The 17,882-nt window shown below is 37.0% G+C and overlaps 1 long non-coding RNA gene across 1 annotated transcript; it reads right to left on the bottom strand.

Annotated features, from left to right (window-relative positions):
- Window positions 1-667: 667 nt before the first annotated feature.
- LOC113924097 lies at window positions 668-17,450 on the bottom strand. The gene is made up of 3 exons (XR_003520531.2): window positions 17,278-17,450; window positions 2,167-2,250; window positions 668-930 (listed from the first exon to the last, which is right to left on the bottom strand). It is a non-coding gene; the product is annotated as an uncharacterized LOC113924097 (long non-coding RNA).
- Window positions 17,451-17,882: the final 432 nt, after the last annotated feature.

Raw genomic sequence — 17,882 nt, 5'->3', positions numbered from 1 at the left:
GAAATATACCATTTGGTTCAGTGTGTCCCACCAACCCTCCCCCATCTCATAAGAGTAAATTGAAACATCAGTAGCAATGGGACCAATCACTCTCTCTCTTTTGCTTTATTTTTAAGGTGTGTTACCTCCATAATCAGAATTGCAGAGCCAGGTGCAAAGGGCAGCATTTAAATTATAGGATGATGACTGGAACACAACCTTCCTGGATATTAAAAGCCAGCAATACAGACGTTAAATACTGAGTGACTTCCTGCTTTTTGTGCTTTACGGTATCCCTTTTCATATGCCAAATGGTCTGTGAATTCCATCTGTCAGGACTTAGGGATGTACAAGACAAGGAAAAGCGGCAGCAAATTGGAACATAATAGAAAGGGGGCAGAACACGGAGATAGAGGGTGGATGTGTGAAAACATCAGGTAGGGATCTCAGAAGCATTGCTGTGGCTCTCAACTCTGGCTTCAGATGAAAATCACTTGGAGAAAATACTGGTGGCTAGCTCAATCCCAGACCAGTTATTTCAGGATCACCGTGGGTGGGGTTCTGGCATCAGTATTTTTTCAAAGCTTCCCAGGTGGTTCTCACATGCAACCGGGTTTGAGAACCACTGGTTAAAAACAAGGACCAGAGTGAAACAATAAACAGACACACCTGCAGTTGTTCTCAAACTTTATTGTGGGGAAAATGTCACCTGGGGAGCTTGTTTAAATTGTAGATTCTCTCAAACCAACCCCACACAACCCCCAGAAGACCAGATTCAGTTGGTCTGACCAACTCTAGGAATCCATCTTTGTAACAAGCTCCCAGTGATCCTGAGGCAGGAGAAGCCCTGGGGAAGAAACGGCTGATGAGGACGGAGGAGCAGAGAGGTTGAGCCAATGATGAAGATCTCTTCCTCGCCTTTCTCCAGAGTGAGTGAACTAAAACTGAGTCCTGAAAGAGGTACAAGATTTTTTCTCTAAAATGAAGTTTGGTATGGGATAATAGAAAATATTGGTACTTATTAAAATTTCATTCACCTTTAAATTTAAATCTTTCTGAACGTATTTGAGTGTTATTGAATGGGCTCCAGTTATGTCTTCACCTTCCCTTACCCAGTAGCAAACCCACCATGCTGGTCTGGACAGAACATACTATTTGAACAGGAAAGCTCTGTAACCATGAGTGTGCTTTCATATGATGATTATCTGATACTTAAGCATCCTTTAAAATTAAGAAAGCCAGTAGTACAGGACTTTATTTGAATGACCAAATAGGGAGGATGCATTAAATGGACTGTGAAGTTCCTTTCATTATGAGAAATGAAGAATTCAATTCAGGAACATCAGGGATTTTTCCCTTTAACAGCTGTTAAATCATCTTTGGTATTGGATATATACCAATAGCCAATATACCAATATACCAAGAGATTGCAATATAAAATGTACTACAGAAAGCAACTATGACACGAGATATAATCAACAAAATTTAACTGAAGGGTACATCCTTGAACATGCTCAGGGATTCCCCAGGCCATATCAATCTGGACCTATGAATGAATCAGATTGCCTACAACAGTGTGACTGACCTTCAGCATGTTGCTTGGCCCTTTCTGGATCATGGTTTCCTTGCTTGTAAAATGAAGCTGCTAATAATAGCTCCATTTACTGAGCTCCTATGTATTAGCACTTTTGTGTGTACCTTTCTTTATACAGTAACTCTCTAAGCTATTATTATCCCATTATATAGATGAGGAAATTGAGACTCCAAGAGGTTAGGTAACTAACCCAATGTAAAGCTCCTAAGTGGCAGAACAAGAAGTCAGTTTCACTATCCTTGAAGTTCCTAGAGTTTAGGGCCCATGTCTTGCTCACCATTGCACACTTTGGGTCTAGCCCATCTTGTACAGTGCCTGGCACAGAGCAGGAGTTCAATAAACACTTCTTAAGCAAGTGAATCAAACTAGCTCTAGAACCATGTTCTCTACACCTCCAAATATTTTATTATATATGCATCAAGAAGTGGACACTGGTATTTAATATCCCAAAACATAGTTTATAACTCAAGATTGGGAACACTTGAAAAGTTCAGTATTTTGTTTCAGGGGAGTTGAGAGGAGGATTTGCAGAGCTGTTGGCAGGTTTCTACAGCAACCAGAGAACAGGCCAGGACAGAGTCTGGTGTACTCACCACCTTCTTAGTTTTGTGATGTTTCTTTATCTGTGAGAGCCAATGAGAATCCAGTGATCCCTGTGATCATCTCAATTTCTTTATCTGTGAGAGCCAATGAGAATCCAGTGATCCCTGTGGTTCATTCAAATGCAAACTTCTATTGCACACACTCCTTTTTTTTTATTTTAATAAAAAGGCCATCTACCACCCTGATTTTAAATATCCTCCAACATTCACCGACCTGGGGGAAAATCCAACTATCTAATTTGCACAGGAGTGTCTGCAAATGGAGTTGACTATTCAGACCTTTTGCCTATCATATTTGTTAAAGGATCTGCATCCTTCTGCCCTCTATTTATCTTTATCTGTAGGTAGTCTCCTTTTCAGATGACAAGGAAGGACAAATCAAATATTATATTCAGAACGAGCAAAATAATTCCATTTCACTCAACACTCCTTGCGTTTTCTTTTACCAAGATCAGCCTGTATTGCATTTAGAAAACTCTATGCAAATAAGAGCTCTGTTAGATAGCGTGTTCAGGAAATGGAAAGGACCAGTGAGTCAAAAGTTATTCTAGATTTAGAATGTTACCTTTAAGAGTTATGGTCTTGAGACCATAATTCTTTTTTTAAGATTTATTTATTTATTTTGAGAGAGAGAGGAAGCAGGGGGAGAGGCAGAGGGAGAGAATCTCAAGCAGACTGAGCATGGACTCTGATGTGTGGCTCCATTTCACAACCCTGAGATCATGAACTGAGCCAAAACCAAGAGTCAGATGCCTAACCAACTGAGCCACCCAGGCACCCCAGATAATTCTTGGACCAGTCAGTTAAATAGAAATGTGAATCTGGAGATGCCTACAAACTACCTAGGAAAGGGAATAGTAAACCAAACTTAGGTCAGAAGTAACTCCCTTGCAATCTGATTTCAAGAGGTAGCAAGTACTTCTCTATCATCTATTCTATTATAGCCTATTCTTTTTCATTCCACTTCTCTCAGCCTTTCAGTTAATCTGCATTGTATTGCTACTCTGAGGGTAAGGTGGTATAGGAAAAAAAAAGCAATGAAAGAGATTTAACTTTTTTGGGGAGGGGGACACATACAAAGTCTCAAGCACCGTAAAATAATGCTTGTACTAAAACCTCAGACTTGGGAAACAGACAAACCCGGCTTGTAATTCCAGCTTTCCTAGCTGTGCAAACCTGGGCAAGGCATTTAATGTCTCTGAGTTAGTGTCTTTCAATCTGGAATAAATAAATGATGATGTTGATGATACCTACTTATTAAGCCTGCTATAATGATTGAGATAGTATGTATAAAAAAGGTCATGGGATTGATTATATATTTGATCTTTTAAAAAATGATAGCTGCATGGGGTGATGAGAGAGGAAGAAGTAATCCATTTTAACTGGGGTTCTGGTATAGACTTCCTAGGTTCTTTTTTTTTTTTTAAATGTTTTATTTATTTATTCATGAGAGTCAGAAAGAGAGAGAGAGAGAGAGAGAGAGGCAGAGGGAGAAGCAGGCTCCCACCTAGCAGGGAGCCTGACGCGGGACTCGATCCCAGGGCCCTGGGATCATGACCTGAGCCGAAGGCAGACGCTTAACCATCTGAGCCACCCAGGTGCCCCTAGACTTCCTCGGTTCTTAACAGGCGCTACTGCCCTTGATACCAAAAAGCACTCCTTCCTTCTTAAAACTTGGTTTTGCTGATATTACAGTAGACTGATTCATTGTTTATGTCTCGCTCTTGCTGCAAAGCCCTCTGGTTTTTTTGCTGACTCCTCTTCCCCATCTCCCTCCCCAGGTTCTAGTCCTGGAGTCCTTACTCTTTTGTCTTGACCTTATTCCCTTCCATGGGTCAACTGCCACATCTGTGCTGCTGACCCCCTCATCCCTACCTTCTGAGCTGAGTAAACCTCCAAACTAGAAGGGCAGAGCACACGAAAGCCAGACGTACAGGTTATAAGATGTTCCAGGGAACAAGGTACTGGGATCAAAAGAGAACCTTTTAGCTCTTCTTGAGCACAGGCCTTTTTTGCTAAGGTCTACCTCACATGTCAACCTCTCTGGGCTTGGGGGGAGCACTGCCATGGAAGTCTTCCCAAAGCGCTGCTTTTATTAGGTTTTGTTCTCACTGGAAGGTTTCCCTATTACCTGTATCTCAAATACAAGCTTCTCTGCAGGGACCGCTACTGGGTACTCAGCCATCCCCAAAGCTACTCTCACCACACTATCTCCTTGCTGACAAATTTGGTACCATGTTTATTCCAAGGTAATAACAAATGTAAAAGTGCCTAGCTCCCAGTCAGGCACATAAAAAGTGTTCAGTAACCACTCACATATCAACCCCAGCTTGATTGTTAGGGACTACAGGAGCAGTTCTGTCAGTTGTGGGATCATATACATGCATGTGGGTCAGTTTTTGCCATTTCTATGTGGTAACGCCACATGTTCACTACTTCCTTCCCACAGAGGCCCCAAGAAAGGAGCCCTCTTTGCAGGGAAGACTTCTGACTTTACAGTGCAAAAATTTCTAGACACAGGCTACACTAAGAGCCAGAGGAGAAAACAATTGTAGCTAAGTTGTAGGTGAGGATGTAGGATATTTATAGAGTGTTATATACTCCCTGAATCAAAACTCATCAGGAAAAAAAAAAAAAGCAATATTCTAAACAGTGACTTGCTTCTTTCTGTAGAAACAGAGAAAGTATGTTTTATTATTGTTCAGTTAAATCTGGGCCTTTGGGTGGGAAGGACAGTGAGATTTATGCTTCCCTAAGAATTATACCTTCTCAGATTGCAAGTACAAAGGCCTAGCTGGCATTCAGAGAAGGAGAATTCATCCTTTCACTGATTCAACAAATATTTATTGGGATCATGCTATAGCCACAGAGCATAGCATAGTCTCCCACCCAAAACTAATTACCTGGAGGTATTCATGAATGAATATATGGTTATTTTGTGATATCTATTGTTTGACCTACCAGACTCTCTTCTGAGCATGTCATTACCTAATTTTCTCTCCTATTATATTTAAATATTATAATATAATATAATGATATTGTAATATAAGACTATATTATAATACAATATTACAATGTAACATGTTGATGGCAGAGATCATATCTCAGTTGTCTGCGTACCCCTGTCAGTTAGCACAATGTTGACACAGAATAGGTTCTTCATGAAGTGAATGAGCGTATGCAGGCAAGAACACCATTCAGCAGATTGGTGCAGTGAGTCAAGTGAGATAGGAGGGCTGGAATGGAGGTGGTAGCATTGGGAATGGACACAAAAGACATTGCAGAAATAGGTTAAGTCCTGGAACATTTTCCAAAATGATCATGAAAAGGCACAATCTTGTTCCTCCTTCCTGAACTACAGGCCACCATAGTGAACAATGATGGAGGCTTCCTGGTCTGCATATCGAACAAAGAAAACATGGATAGGGATGATGTTGGAGCCAGTACAGGAAATCTTTTCTTCACTTGCCTTGGGTATGGATGCTTAGGTGTACACTGCACACACAAGTATGTGCACACACGTATACACACACACATTCTTAATTTCTGGTTTTACTGCCAACTAAGAAACAAAATACAAGAATAATTGACCAAAGGACAAACAAACAAACAAACAATGGGAGCCAAAAGAAGCAAATGGGTAGCAAGTTTTTCAAAACAAGTAAGTTCTTAAGAAATAGTAACGATTTAATAAAACATGCTTACTGATAGTCATAATATAGTCACTGATCTAATCTCTTCACCACCAGAAAAGAAAAAGACTGGGTTATCATCAATAGTGGAAAAAATTTTATTAGAATGGCTAATATCTAATACATTGAAATGCTGATGAGGATGTGGAGCAACAGGAACTCTCATTTATTGCTAGTGAGAATGCAAAATGGCACAGCATCTTTGGAAGACAGTCTCACAGTTTCTTGCAAAACAGCACACTCTTACCATATCAACCAGCAACTGCATTCCTTGGTATTTATGCAAATGAGTAAAAATTATATGTCCACACAAATGTTTAGAGCAGCTTTATTCATAAGTGTCAAAACTTGAAAGCAACCAAGAATTCCTTCAATATGTGAATGAATAGTGGCATATCTATACAAGAGAATATTATTCAGCAATTTGAAGAATTCGAGCCACAAGAAAACATAGAGGAAAATTAAATGCATATTACTAACTAAAAGAGGCCAATCTGAAAAGGCTGTATAATTCCAACAATATGACACTCTGACAAGGCAAACTATGAAGACAGTAAAAGACCAGAAGTTGCCAGGAGGAGGGAAGGATAAATAAGTGGGACACAGGGATGGATTTTTAAAGCAGTGAGACAGTTCTCTATGATACTACAACCATGCATACATGTTAGTATATATTGTCAAAATACATAAAGTGTACAACACAAAGAGTGAACTCTAACATAAGCTCTGGACTTCAGATAATAATGTATCACTATTTGCTCATCAACTTTATCAAATGTACCACATTAATAGAAAATGTCAATAATAGAGGGAACTGAGCGGGGGTAGACAGGAGATATTTAAAAATTCTGCTCAATTTTTCTGTAAACCTAAAACTGTCCTACAAAAATAAAGTCCATTAAATTTTTTTTAAAAAGACCAGCAGAATAAGTTCTATACTATATCACATTTTGTCCAAACACTACTTTAAACTGAAATAATCTATCAATCAAGTATTGGTTACATAGGTGAGGTGTGAGATAAGACACCAAAGGGGGTATAGACAGTGAGGCTAGCTTAGTGATTTGCAATAGCAGGAAGCAGCTGCTACCTCTAAGCTGAAAAGACAAAGGGAGGAAGACAAATTATGACAGCCAGAGGCTGGGGCACAGAGAAAGCCGGAACCCAATGGTCCACAGGACCTGAGGTGGCAGAGAAGGCACTGACACTGACATAAATGATACCTGGGAAAGGAAGACCATGCTTCTCCCTTCCACTCACACCAGTCTCTTTTGAGTGCTGCTTATTAGCTAACCAAGCTATAATGGGAGGCAGGCAATGGGACAGCAGTGATCTGCTGCCCTGTAACGCAGACCAGAGGGAGAGAAGGGAGAGGCCTGGAGCACTCTGGTCCAAAACTAGTATACCATCAGAGAAGAAAAAATAATAATTATGATAATTGTAATAAAACAAGGATGCTACTACTGGGTATTTACCCCAAAGATACAAATGTAGTCATTCGAAGGGGTATGGGCACCCCAGTGTTTATAGCAGCAATTTCCACAATAGCCAAACTATGGAAAGAGCCAAGATGTCCATCGACAGATGAATGGCTAAAGAAGAAGTGGTATATATACACAATGGAATATTATGCAGCCATCAAAAAAATGAAATCTTACCATTTGCAACGACGTGGATGGAACTAGAGGGCATTATGCTAAGTGAAATAAGTCAATCAGAGAAATCTCACTGATATGAGGAATTTGAGAAACAAGACAGAGGATCATAGGGGAAAGGAAGGAAAAATGAAAGAAGATGAAACCAGAGAGGGAGACAAACCATAAGAGACTTAATCTCAGGAAACAAACTGAGGGTTGCTGGAGTTGAGGGGGGTGAGAGGGATGAGGTGGCTAGGTGATGGACTTTGGGGAGGGTATGTGCTATGGTGAGCGCTGTAAATTGTGTAAGACTGATGAATCACAGACCTGTACCCCTGAAACAAATAACACATTATATGTTAATTAAAAAATAAAATAAAATAAAAACAAGGATGCTAGTGAAGGGACTTAACCTGGTTTTTAAAATAGATTAACCTTGAAAGCACATTAGAAAAAGAAGATAGATATAAAATAGATATGACCCCTCTGGGGAGTGGGGCGGATGGGTTACCCTGGTGACGTGTATTAAAGAGGGCACGTACTGCATGGAGCACTGGGTGTTATACACAAACAATGAATCATGGAACACTACATCAAAAACTAATGATGTAATGTATGGTGATTAACATAACAATAAAAAATTATTTAAAAAAACTAATGATGTAATGTATGTAAAATTAACATAACATAATAAAATAAAATTAAAAAAGAAAAAATCCTTAAAAAAAGTCTTACTAACTTTAAAAGATCCTGGACTTACTTATTTTTTAAAAAATAAATAAATAAAATAAAATAGATATGACCAAAATTCAAAAAGTAGCAATAGTCATTTACTAGAAAGGCTATCACTTCTGCCCAGTTCTCATGACATTTCTTGTAGTATCTGCTCCCTACCAACCCTCAGCCCTAAGAAGGATAACCTCATTACATGACATCTGAGCCAACCAAATTCTCTCTCCTGGGAAATGGCAACCAGAGAGACTAGCTGAAGACCTTACATCTACAATAAGGAGAAGGGAAATGAAGAGCTATCTGACTTTCTAGCTCCCGGTGAAAGATCCTCAGATGCACCCCTTCATTCATGCTAGCTTGAATGGGTTTGTGATTTTGCTAACACACATCATCCCTAAGATAGTCAGCTATAAAAGTTATTTCAAACTTTCAGATTGAAGTTTTTCCCTTCTGATTCCTGTGATAATATATATGAGATACATGAAAATGACATTTTATTATGATTTAGTATTGAATAAGCCAGAAGAAACTCTCAGAGTGCCCATAGTACATATTTGTACTGGATACAGTATAATGAAGTGGGACATTGGTTGCAATCGAAACAATGAGCTCAAAAGAACATAATGAGGTAAAAGGTAAGGTTACCAGCTGTCTCACAACCAACAAAAACATCTTCTAAGCCAGTTATAAGAGAAAACACAGATGTAGGGAAGATGTCCAAGCTGGACAAGGAAAAGTAGAAGATATTCAAAGGCAATTAAAAAAAAAAATCTAAGAAACTCTACATCAGTCTTTTTCCATCATACCAGGGCTTAAAGAGGGCTATTTATAATAATTATAAATGTTTAATATATATAAATATAACTAATTTATAATGAATTCAACAGCTTTTTCCCACAGTTTTCTATTTTACTTTTCTTAAAATATTTTTCTCCTTCATCTACAAAGAAATTCTAGAGTCAATGTGGGATAACTGAGCTCTCAGCACCTGTCATGTGGTACCAATAGAGAGTTCACACAAATATACATATGCATATGCATAAAGCAGTGAATGCTCCAGAAATTTAGGCATGTTGACTAAAGTCCTAAAAGGGTTTTCATTTTATTTCACTTGGGAATAAAACATGACCCTAGTTATTTGCATACTTCTATTTAATATTAAATTCCCCATAGCCATAAAATGGCATATTATATATATATTGCAGCAAGATATATTGTATTTTACTTTTAAGTACCTACATGTTAGTAGTTACTAGAACTATTTAAAACAGTGGATGCACCGTTGACAAATCATACACACACACACAGTGGATTCAGCACAATTACTGAAAAGTTCACCATCCATTGCTGTTTGAGTTTGATAGACAGACTAGAATGAATTGAGTCACATCTGGAGAAATCCTGTTTCAAACAAGTGGCTCTCTTGTGCAGTGGTTTCCAAATGTGGGTGATCAGAATTCTACTCAATAGGTCTGAGAGGGGCCTGGTTAGGGACTACTGGCTCAGAGTATCTTCTAGCTGTAGGCTAATTAATAGCAACCCTGTTAAATCAGGAAATTCTACAAAATCATCAGGAACTATCAGCTGCTACAAAAATAAAGTTTAACGTGACAATGAGTCAAACAATAGCCTCACTCTCTTCCTGACTATATAGATGTTTTGAGGTAACTTATCCCTTCTAGAATGCTGTTTATAAACTATAAGAGCTTATACTTAGGTTGACAGACATAGAGATCATCTGTATGCTCATTTTATAGATGAGGGAATAAAGTTCTAGGGACTTTTGATATGAACAAGTGTTTTGAGTATAAAGCTGACCATAATATATCCTAGAACTGAACTTCTTCAACTATCCATGAGTCTGTTTTCATCTAAAAGAAGGAATGTTCTTTATATCCAGTGAAAATCAGCCAGACCCTCCACCCCTTATCAAATTCGGTATCTGTTATGGGATGAGTATACATTAATAGAAAAGATCTCCTTTTTATCCCCCTGTTATATAGAAAATTCCTAAAAGAACACTTGTAAAAGTAAGTACTATTCTTTTAAAAACTATATTGCTTTAATCAATCAGATTGTACATTTATAACTTTCTTTTCACTAACAGAAGAAAAATACCCAATTAGAATTGTTCTTTCTAGAAGATCTTAATATAGAAGTTTTGGAGTTGAAGACTCTTTTTTATACTATGTGGATTGCATTTTTACATAACGCAATTTTTAGAATAACATAGTATTCTATAATCTGTCAGGTATTTAAATCATATTTCAACAGATGTCATTTTAAAAGTCACAATTTTGTATACATTATCTCATCTGATCCCCCCCACACACATATAAAAAACCTTTGAAGTACGATGATATTTTTAATCTTCATATTTGCAGATGAGCAAACTGGAATTTCACAAAGCTAAAGTAACTTAGACTGAGAGACTTTCAGAAACAAATAAATCATCAAGGCCTATGTCAGAATCACCTGAGCGAAGGGACAATTAAATTCAGATTCTTAGTCACAGCCCCCAACACTTCTGAATCAGAATCTCTAGAGCCCAAGAACCACTGAGATAATCTAATCATTTTCTGTTTTCTAAGGCCTAGGATTCTTCAGGGACAGCTCAGAGACTGCTGTAGGAGTAAAGAGAAAGCTTCATGAGTATCCCAACTCAGCCTTAAGGCTTATATGTAATAGGTTTCCATTTACAATTTCATTTGAAGGAAAATGGAATGGGTGTTCCACTCTTTAAAAAGAAAAAGAAAAAAAGCACCTGCATTTTCAGATGCAGAACCCAGTCCCATGAGGGCCCAGGGTCAAACAGCTTGTCAGGACAAAACCAGGTTCTGACACTTTGATGCCTGTTCCAGGGTTTTTTCCATTACACCACAGTGAATCTTCCTGATACAGAAATATTCCTGGGCCAGAGCCTCTACTATTGCAGAAGATTTGCAAATACCAGATGCATTCAAATAAATACAAAATTAGCAGTTCAATGGAGTTTTTTTTCAAACTATAATATTATGGTTTCCACATGAACCACTTGGTTAATCGGGCAGACTGTAGGAACTTAAAAGCAGGTAGACTAGGACTTAATGGTTTGGATCCCTGACCTCTACTGCTCCATTGATGGAAGCCTCCTACTCCAGAAGGAGCTTGGCCTCCTGTATCTCTCCACTTGTCCTATTTCCCTTGCAGCTTTATGTCCTTGAAAGCACAAAGTGGAGGGTGCAGAAACTTTTCTTAATCCCCTGCATTCATTTCCTACAGCCTGTTTGGAACAATATGATCCATGAATTCCAGTTGCATGGTTACAATTACACCAGGGACAAGTACAGTGTTCAGGCCATTGATTCCTGGGCCTTCGACTCTAGGCAACTGAAAATAGTTAACTAGGAGGAAGAAGTCCCAAGGAAATATCTGCTAATAGTCAATGAATGGAGGAAACTCTGGCTTCAAAGATCATCTCACAAGCCCCACCAAATATTTCTATCTTTGTATATATGCATTGATCAAATAGAACAAGCATTTGACATTTTGAACTTCTTGTTATTTAAAAAAAGAAAAATCATGCATTGTCTACCCCACCCCAACCCCAATGAAACTGTAAATAGAAACTCCTTAGATGTTGTGATGTGTAGCAACTGGATATTTTGAGATTCATGCAACGTGTCTGGATTTTATAAAAATACTATAATAATATCCACCTAAAAGATTCATAATAAATACATTTGGAAAGTATTTTAGACAGTTGCACCCATATATACTGTCACTTTTGACACTTTGGAGAATTCCAGTGAGGTCACCAATAACTATAATTTATGATGACAAGATGGACATGGTAATGTATATGTATCCCTTTGTCATTCCTGATTAAATATGTACATAAGTAAATATCTGTGCTAGAGACATAACAGTCTGCATGTCCTCCATCAGCCCTTGAAACCTAGGTAGCCATAGCTGGTACTACATGTCCTCACTGACGCCTACCTAAAACCAGGTGCATCAAAGTGAACATCACTGCAACCTGTTGGTGGATGGGTTCTGTTCCCCATGGATAAGGTGGAAATGGACAGTCATGATGTACAGGGAAGTCCGAGAGATTGCAATAACCCAGTACACACTGAAGTCAGGAGGGAGCTGAGGCTTCACATAAATAAAAGAATCTGTTAGAAGGAAGAAAGGAGCCAAAACAGACACCCAGAAAGAAGCTAAGACTCTACGAGTGAGATCAAGAAGGAGCAATTCAGTTCTCAATGAGTTTCCTCTTCTGGTTCCAGACCACATCTGTCCTTCCAATAAGCCTCCATTGCTTGGTTGGTAGAGCAGTTCTTTGTTCCTTTCAATCAAAGTAAAAATGCCTAATGAAATATTCAGTAAGAAAAAGGAAATTGCAGAAAATATTGAATTTGTGTTTTATTTCAGAAAGAAACTTTAATCTGAAAACTCCTGACTTTACCATGCTCAAATGATCCACCCAAATACAAGTTTGTGTGTGTGGTTCTGCTATTGTATGTATTTGTGATGTTCTTAAAAGAAAAAAATGGTGCTAGCTGAAATGAGAAAATTGGGGCTATAATGTTTATTGGTACTTTCAATTAATACATTAAAAATTAAATGGCCTAACATTTTTTAATTATTCAACTATTTTATGATTTTATTCCAATTAAATGAAGAATTTAATCTAAAGAAAGTTACCAATTCAGCAAGTTGAGAGTTAAAGAGAAGCTATGGAGTTTGTGAGTTTTTACTATTTTTTCCTTCTTTAACTTTCTACTAATCTGATGTATCTCAAAAAGAGTCTGCCCAAATTTTTCAAAATAAAATTACCTCCCGTCTTCAACCATGCTTTTTTCAAGCATGGATAATTTAAATCTAAAAGATATTATTTCAGAAGGCTTTGAACAACTGAAAGGAATGGCTTATAATGAAAATTACTTTCTCCTTCTTACGGCATTGTATTGTAATATGGAATTCTTATGTACTCACGTGTAGCTATTTCCTCATGTACTCCTACACAAAATAGATTCTAAATAGGAGCCATTATGGTTCCAGGGACTGAGCATGAGAACAGTAGTCTGCTTCTAACATGCTACATGACCTGGACCATAGTCACCTAATCCACCTAGTTCTATGTCTATTTCTCTGAAAAACATGAAACTAGCCTAAATCACTTGGCCTTTATGACATTAGAGTGATACTTGCCTTTTTTTTCTGAAATTTTCTGGAAGCTTATTTAGAGATGGAAGTGACACTACATATATTATGTAGAGTAGCTAAGCTTTGTAATTAACTGCATTCATTTTCTATAACATGGGCATGGTAGGAGCAACCTGCTTGGAGAACCACTAGGAAATGATCCTTTATCTATTAAATACTACTTTACTAAATGATCTCTAAGATCACTTTCTGCACAAAAATTTTATGATTCTAATTCCAAGTAGACTAGATGCATTGTTGCTGTCCCTAGCAAGTGATACATGAGGTATAAATTAGAGTTTTGATCCACTGAATGTTACAGCAAAGATTTTCCATAACTGATAAGATGGCAAATAGCATGTTGATGGCTCTCCCAACTGAACTTAAACCTGGAGAGATACCAACATACAATATGAATGGGTGGAGTGTAGAGAGTGGGTAATGATAAAACAGAAGTAGTTGTAGGTATTCAAGCAATCATTTAGTTCAGGAAGAGATAGGATACAGAAACTTAAAAATGAATAAGAAAAATAAATTTAGGGATGAGCCCTAGTAGGAGTAATCTCCTAAAGAATAAAAATAAAAGTATAACCTTAAATTAAAAAAAAATGCAATAGATAGAAGACAAGAAAGGAAGTTTAAAAAAGAAGCAAACATAGAAAATACAAAATAACATGGAAGAACTTATATTTTAGCAGTAATTATAATAAATACAAATTGTTTAAATTCACAGATCAAAAGACTTTAGATTGGACTAAAAAAATAAGATCCAGTAATACATCCAATATAGGAGGCATACTCAGCAGAGGGATATGAAAAGGTTGAAATAACAAAATGGTTAGGGGGGCAGGGAATGCAGCAAATAAAAATGTAAGACATAAGCTGAACTTTGTTTCAGCTCCAACGCAATGTCCTGTCCTCACAACACAGAAAGTTGAACAAACAGAAAATCAGTGACCTTTTTTGAACAAATCAGAGATCTAAGTTTGCAGGGCAAATTGCTACTTCAACATCTAGAGAGAAAGGTAAACCCAGAGAGTCAAAGACAAGATCTACTCACCTGGAATAGAAGTTGCTGAGACCTCAAATTAGTTGGATATGTACATGACAATTTTGATGAATTTCTGGAGGCTCAGTGTATACTAGCTTAAGAATAAAAATATATAGGGCGCCTGGGTGGCTCAGTTGGTTAGGCGACTGCCTTCGGCTCAGGTCATGATCCTGGAGTCCCGGGATCGAGTCCCACATCGGGCTCCCTGCTCAGTGGGGAGTCTGCTTCTCCCTCTGACCCTCTTCCCTCTCATGCTCTCTATCTCTCATTCTCTCTCTCTCAAATAAATAAATAAAATCTTTAAAAAAAAAGAATAAATATATATATATATATATATTAGGGCCACGTGGTGTTTATCTCCAGGAACCCACCAGGTTCTTAAGATAAAGACTCAAGAAAGATCCCCTTGTGGCTCTAGCTGGGAGAGGAGAAAAGTAATCCTTGGTAAATATGCACAGAGTTAAACTAATCAAAAGAAAGCTGGAGTAGCTATATTAATTTCAGACAAGGTAGACTTCAAAACAAGGAAACATCGGAGATAAAGAACAGAACTACATAATAGAAAAATATTAATACTCTAAAAAGACATAACAATCCTAAACATGTATGCACCGAAACAGAAAATGTCAAAATATGTGAGATAAAAATTGATAGAACTGAAAGGAGAAATAGTGCACAATTATAGTTGGAGAGGTCAACACCTCCCTTTCAATAATTGATAGATCAAGCAGGCAGAAAATCAATAAAGATATAGTTGACTTGAACAGCACTATCAATCAAGTTGATCTAACTGACATTTATAGTTCACTCCATCCAACATCAGCAGATTACATACACATTCCTCTCAAGCTTCCATGAAATACCAAGATAAGCCACATTCTGGTCATAAATACACCTTCACAAATTTTAAAGAATAGGAATCATATAAGGTAAATTCTAGACTACAATGGAGTTAAACTAAAAATCAAGGAAAGATAACTGGAAGAACTCCAAATATATGGAAATTAAACAACATACTTCAAAATAGCACTTGGCGGGGGGGGGGGGGAACCTCACGAGAAAATTTTAAATATTTCAAACTAAATGAAAATACAATTTTTATTAAAATGTGTGCAATGCAATAAAGGTAGTGCTTAGAGAAAATGTATAGCATTAAAGGCATATATTTTTTAAAGATTTTATTCATTTATTTGACAGAGAGAGAGAATGAGCAGAAGCAGGGGGAGTGGCAGGCAGAGGGAGAAGGAGAAGCAGGCTTCCCGCTGAGCAGGGAGCCCAACGCGGGGCTCAATCCCAGAACCCTGGAATTATGACCTGAGCCGAAGGCAGCCACTTAACCAACTGAGCCACCCAGGTGCCCCTAAAGGCATATTTTTTAATGAAAAAAGGTTTCAAATCAATAACCTAAGCTTTCATCATAGTAAAATAGAGAAAGAACATTTAAGCCTAAAGCAAAAAAGAAAAGAAATGATAAAAAACTGGAGCAGAATTCTGTAAAATTAAAAACAAGAAAACAATGGAGAAAATCAATGAATTCAAAAACTGATTTGTTGAAAAAAATCAATGAAATTAATAAGCCTCTGGCCAGGCTAACCAAGAAAAGAAAGAAGAGACAAATTACCAATACCAAAATGAAAGAGGGATCATCAGTACTGATCCCATCATCATGAAAAGGATAGTAAGTAATATTATAACTCTATCACCACCAATTTGATGATTTAGATGAAATGGACTAATTTCTGCAAAGACACAAATAACCAAAATCCACAAAAGGAGAACCAGGTAGCCTGAATAACCCTATATATATTAAATATATTTAAATAATACTTAATAGTCTTCCAAAGAAGAAAATACTTGGCCCAGATGATTTCCCTGGTAAATTTTACCAAACATTTAAGGAAGAAATGATATCCATTCTCCATAATCTTTTCCAGAAGATAGAATCAGAGGGAGTAGTTCCTAATTCATTCTATGATGCCTACTACCAAACCCAAATACATCATTAAAAGAAAGGCAAGGAAAGGACCAAAATCTCCCATGGATTCAAAAATCCTTAACAAAATATTACCAAACTGAACCTAACAATGTATACACAAATTTACATACCACAAACAAATGGTATTTATTCCAGGCATGCAAGGCTATTTCCACATTTAAAAACCAACCAATGTAATCTACTATATCAACAGATTAAAGAAGAATGAGTATATGATCATATCAGAAATCCAACAACTATACAATGGCAAAGATTTTCAGCAAAGTAAGAATAGAGGGAATTTCTTCAATTTGATAAAGAACATCTCTAAAACACCTACAGCTAACATTACATTTGATGATGGGAAACTGAATCCTTTCCTCCTGAGATAAGAAACAAGGCATGGATGTTATCTTTCCCACTCCTATTTAACATTGTACTAGAACTTTTAACGAGAGTGCTAAAATAAGAAAAAAAAGCCATATCAATTGGAAATGGAAGAAATAAAACCATCTCTCTTCACAGATGATTTGGTTATCTATACAGAAAATTCTAAAACTTAACAAAAAGAAAAATCTCCTGAAATAAATAAGTGTACAGCAAAGTACAGCAAAGTACAGGATACATGGTTAATACAAAAAGGTCTATTGTTTTCTTCCACACTATCAATGAACAACTGGGATTTGGGATTTTAATACATTTATAATAGCACCCAACAAATTGGTGCTAGATATAAATCTAGCAAAATATGTATAGGAATTATATATGGAAAATATGGAAAACTAAAAAATGCAAAACTACCAATAAAAAATAATCAAAGAATACCTTTAAAAGGGCAAGATATTCTGTGTTCATGGATTTGAAGACTCAGTAAGATGTCATTTCTTCACAACTTGATTTAGTTCAATCCCAATTAAAATCTCAGAAGAAAATCTCATAAGCTATTTCCTAAAGAATATACAAACTAATTCTAAGATTTATAAGGCAAGACAAAGAATGTCAAGTGGTGAGAGTCAGGTTTCTCACTGTGAGAGTGAGAGGTTACAAATAAGGGGGAAATTCTAGAATGATCATGTGGTAATGAATTAGAATTGAAGACATCAATGTGATGTCATATTTAGCTTAATATAGATACAGATGGTAACATACATATGGAACATTTATAGATATATGTGTACATGGTTAGTATATACACATATATCTCCTTGTTCTGTCAGCTGAGAGGGCCAAGAAGCAATGACACCCATTAGCAACAAGAGGGCATGTGACGAGATGAGCACTGGGTGTTCTATGCAACTGATGAATTATTGAACTCTACATCTGAAACTAATGATGTACTATATGTTGGCTAACTGAATTTAAACTAAAAAAAAAGAACATCTAGCACCAAAACTGTGGTTTCTAAAACCATTCTCCAATAAAATAAACCA

Source organism: Zalophus californianus, chromosome 2 (genome assembly GCF_009762305.2).
Source record: "Zalophus californianus isolate mZalCal1 chromosome 2, mZalCal1.pri.v2, whole genome shotgun sequence".
Lineage (NCBI taxonomy): Eukaryota > Metazoa > Chordata > Mammalia > Carnivora > Otariidae > Zalophus > Zalophus californianus.
This window is presented reverse-complemented; position numbering and strand designations above follow the sequence as displayed.